At 32.6% G+C, this 5187-nt stretch overlaps 1 non-coding gene across 1 annotated transcript; it reads right to left on the bottom strand.

The window, feature by feature from the left end:
- Window positions 1-4861: 4861 nt before the first annotated feature.
- LOC138884458 (small nucleolar RNA R71) lies at window positions 4862-4964 on the bottom strand. The gene has a single exon (XR_011404652.1). It is a non-coding gene; the product is annotated as a small nucleolar RNA R71 (small nucleolar RNA).
- Between the last annotated feature and the right edge of the window lie 223 nt (window positions 4965-5187).

Here is a 5187-nt window from a genome sequence, read left to right as displayed (position 1 = left end):
GTTCCTATGTTTGCTCTAAGAGGTTAAAGGTTGGAACCTCAACTAAAACAATTTTTTGGCAAATATTGAGAAATGCTCTATTTTTAAAGTTTGTAGATCGGTAGAATTGAATTCATGGCCTCTTCTAACTTAAGATTCAACAAAATCAATGGACTAAAACTATTTCTTTGTTAGGTAATGTGATAACTAATATTATTTATTCTCCACTTTTCTATTAATACTAACACCGCTTACAAAAGATTCTGCATATGTCCTGTGGATGCGGTCACAGATATGTCCTTATCATAATAAGTAGACTAGCCCCTTAAAACTAACAGAATTTATTTTTTTAATCAACACTTTTATTTTAGGATAAAACTTTGATTTTTATTTTTAAAACAAGGAGGCGAAGAACAAAAAGAAAAAAAAATATCTAGATTCACCCCCCTCCCCCAAGAAATACACATCAAAAGCAGAAATTCACAAAATATTCAGTTTTGCTCAAAGGATAACTAGTAAGTCTTCTATCTTCAGTTTCTGTCTTTTTGAAGATTAATACTCTCTTGTCTAAATAATTGTAATTATATACATATATTTAGCTCAAAAAATAAAATTGATATTTTATGAATTTTATTCTTTCCAGCATGGCAGCAATCACAATTTCTTCAGCAAAATCAGAACTTGTTAATAAGTGTCATAATAACTCCCTGCGATTTCTCCATTTACTTTAAATTATTTTTCACGAATTTAACAATTTCAATTTGTATTTGGGTCCTTGATTAATATTTCTTCTCCCATAAAAATGATTAATTTTCTAGAATTGGTGTTCTATTTAATAACTGTTAAAATTTCAGGTGAGTATAAAATTTTAAATAGGGAAAAGACATGATTATGACGAGCAATTAGATATTTTTTTTTACTCTTTTACCATTATGGGTATGCGTAGTTTTTCTGGTTTAAAATTTTTTCAAGAAAATTTTAGGGTTAAGATTATTATCTTGCAAAGTTGTAAGTGGCACTCGATCATAGTAATAAAATATATTTTTAAATGGGTAAAAAGAAAAAATTGGAAGTCTATTAGTTTTGAGCGGTAAATATGAGTCAGTCCACTTATGATAAGGGTATATTTGGTACCAAAGTTAAACGGAGGACAAATTTATTCTATTTCTTATAGCTGGGAGAAAAATCTGAACCAATCCGCTAATGATAAAGTCATGTTTGGGACCAAATTTAAAATAAGAGCAAATTTACTCTGTTTCCCATAGTTAAGGGTCATTTTTAGCCACTTTCTTACTCCTAGTTCTTAATTACCCGTTGGAACTCGTAATAAATTAGTTCAAATTGTATATGATCTCTTAACACTTCCAGTTGTTTCTTTGAGTATATTATCTAATAAAATTGTACTGCACTATTTTAGGCATATTTAATTCAATCCAATTTTTGAACATGATCCATTCTACTTTCCAAAGTTAGGGTACGAACTACGAATATTAGACAAGTATTGTACATCTAATATAATATTTATTGTCTGTCAACAAACTTTATTGGATGACTCATAAAAGAAGAATTCCTGGCCAGCCACACGTAAGAATATATTTTTAATTTATATAAGAGTAAAAAAAAATCACATGTTGAAAAAGAAAAAGGATACATGCATCAGAACCTTGCCAGATTTTTCCATTATATGCCATGCATTAATGTTTATTCAGATGATCTTCTGTACTTTCTTTCTACTTGGTATGAAATAAGAATTCCCTTCCATACGCAACCCCTTATTTTTACTATTTATAGTATGTAGTTTTGCATTTTAAGAAACCAGTTTCACCAATGATTTGATGGATTACTCAATTATATTAGTACTAATTTGTAAATCTACTATTCGTACTGGACCTAATTATAGGAAATGCCTCAAAAATGGTAAAACATGAACAACTCAAGTTTGTAATAGGATTTGGACAAATAAACCAAATGTATGAGAAAGTCGAGTGCTTTTGGATGTGAAGTAGCACACTAGACTAAATTGAGGATAAAGAGGCTGTTGTCTATTACGTTGTTCGTGGAGACGAGAGGTATCAGATTAACCAGAGGTTTTGAGTTCGAGTGTTAGGAATAATTTTTTGAATAATTTTTTTAATAAGCTTTACGTTTCGTGGTGTGAATCCAAGATTATTCAAGGTCCCAATACTGAATACAGAGGCGGATGCAATGTATCGGCACCAGATTCAGTTGAATCCGGTACTTTTGATGCAGAATAATGTAAAAATTCACTAATATTGCAATAAATAGCAATATGAACCTATAACTTTAACAAGAAATATGTTCAGTGCTAAAAACTTTAAAGGTTGAACCCATAAAACTTAAATCTTAGATTCACCTCTGACTGAATACCAAGCGGAAAACCAAGAAAAAAAGTACTCCCTCCGTTTCAAATTAGATGAGGTACTTTTCTTTTTAGTCTGTTCCAAAATAAATGACACATTTCTAAATTTAGAAATAATTCAACTTTAAACAATTCGTTTTACCCGTTTTATCCTAAACGAAAAACTTTTATAACCACACAAATGTCATGACCTCATAAAGCTTTTATCCCTTAAACTTTTAAGAATAGAAGTTTCAAAAGTCTTTTTTCTTTTCTTAAAGTCCGTGCCGAGTTAAACTATCTCGTCTAAATTGAAACGGAGAAAGTAATTTTTTCTTCAAGCCATAACGATATGACTATATATAAATTTTTCTTTATATGCCAAGTGTCTAATGGCAAAATATATATTAAATTTTAAAACTTTAAAGTCGAGTGGTGAAAGTGGTGGGATGTCTTTGAGTTTGAGACGCAAGGAACTCTACTGCTAAGATCCATTATCCATATATATTCCACATGTGAACCAAATCTTCGAATCCAAATGATGTGACCATCTGGTATTCCCTAGTCTGCATGTGAAGTTAAACGACTTTTGCCACTCTGATGTGATTGGGCATGTAATACCCTACTTGATAAAATTATTTAATCGTACATTTTCTCTTTTGAAGTTTTTTTTAGCTTTCATACCATATTGATATTTGGTGTCTCAGTTAATTAGTATTCGGCCCATGTAAAATCCATTAAAGAAGGAAGCATTCTTTACTTGGATTTTTTTTTTTAATTTTATTTCCTTAATTCTAACACAGAGACTTTAGGAAGTTACGAGCTATTATAAGTTTAATTGCTTGCCTAGTTCTTCACACTATTACCTAAAAACTATTCAAATGAAAGTTACATATGTAGCACTAAAACTTAAGAGTATTTCTTAGTTATTTTGTATCCGAAACAATTTATCCCCGAGTTATAATTGCTATATGACATATAACATATTAGTATATCTTTCTCATCATTACGAAACAAAACATTCATACGTAATCATTACTTTGTAGTGTAACATCTTTGAATATCATGATGATTGTTTATACATTAACGAGTGATAGTTGATGTAACCTATTTGAGGATAATTTTTTAGTGTATTTAATATAAATTTGCTTTTGACTTTTCTGTACTTGTTCAACTATGTTTTCGTGTTGTTGATTGAAGTGCTCTCAATTGACTATGCTTATTTAGTGTATATTACTTGGAAAATAGTACACATTTAGGTATTTGTTGAACAACATCACTCCTAATAACGTATATGAGAAATCAATATGGAGGGTTTAAGGGTGGGATTATGAATAACAAAATCTTGATGCGATCATATAGTAAGCGGTAAATTAGTGCCAGCTAGCGTAATTCGGAAGAATACGTCTAGTAAATTGTGGTAGTTGCTCGAAAGAGAATTACGACACCCAAAATACTCACGATCGGTAGAGAATACTTAAGCGAATTTGTAGGAAATATAGTGGGGAGGATTTCGACAATAGGGGAAATCATAACCCTAGACTTTTTCAATCTTGCCTACAATATTGCTCCGTTAGTTATAAACTATAGCATTTTAATTACTTTGTCCTTAGTTAGTAAATACTCAAACTATTATTTAATATTTTTGAAGTTTGATTACTTGAATTCTTGCGAAACTAGTGATTGTGATTAGTAGGTTAATTTCCTGGGGGATTCGACTTCGGCTTGTAAACCAGATTATATTTGCAACGACCACTAGACCTCTTAGGAGGCATAATTGGACGTGATCAAATTTTAGAGTCGTTGCCGGAGAACTAACGGTGTTATTAATTACGGCTAGAAGAATTGTTAGAATTCTTAGTTTAGTCAGCTTTCTCGATTTGAAATTCATTATATTAAAACTCTAACGTTTGTAGTCTTGTGTGTTATAGGTGCATGCCTAGAAACTCCTTAAGAACTAGAGAATTGTACGAAGCATTACCGGACCTTGAGAAAGCTTTCAAGGCACTAAATCGAGCAAACAAGAAAGACAAGCGACAACAGAACTCAACAGAGTGAATCAAACTAGACATGGGTGACGTCATAGACAATCAAAACAATAGAGATATTGGGAACGACCTGAACAATCAGGGTATGGCACCTTTTGTGCCAGAAGCAACCTTGTATGATTGGGCACAACCCACCGCCGAAAATCTGGCAACCGCAATTGCAATCCCACAAATACAAATGAAATCACTTCAAATCACAAACAACATGTTACATTTATTGCAGAACAAAGGACTGTTCTCGGGGTCTTACATTGAAAATCCACAACAATATCTGAATTTTTTTTATCGATTTGTGTCATGCAAAGGCAACCGAATGTGACGTCGAAAGCAATAAGACTGTTGTTATTTCCATTCACATTGACAGGAGAGACTCAGACTTGCCTCAATTCGCTCCCCATAAACTCCATCACTATTTGGGAGAAATTAGTCAAGCAATTTTTGGACAAATTCTACCCAACCAATAAGACTGCTGCACAAATTGATGAGATCTTAAGCTTCAGGCAGAAACCAGCGGAAACACTGTAAGAAATATGGGAGAGGTTCAAGGGGATGCTGGTCAAGTGACCACACCACGACATTCCTGATCAGATGTTGGGGCAAAGGTTCTACTTGGGATTGGCCGACAACTTGAAGGCCAATGTTGATGCTTCAGCAGGTGGAACATTTTTTGGCAAATCATTCAGAGAATGTAAGGTCTTACTTGATAAAATTGCTCAAACCTCAGGGTGGATGAAAAGAGACTCTACAATCACTCATGTAGTTCACTTAGTGGCTCTAGACCCAAACAACTTCATAGCTGCG

This window comes from Nicotiana sylvestris, chromosome 12 (genome assembly GCF_000393655.2).
Source record: "Nicotiana sylvestris chromosome 12, ASM39365v2, whole genome shotgun sequence".
Taxonomy (NCBI): Eukaryota; Viridiplantae; Streptophyta; class Magnoliopsida; order Solanales; family Solanaceae; genus Nicotiana; species Nicotiana sylvestris.
Note: the sequence above shows the minus strand (reverse complement) of the source record. Positions and strands in the feature narration are given on the sequence as shown.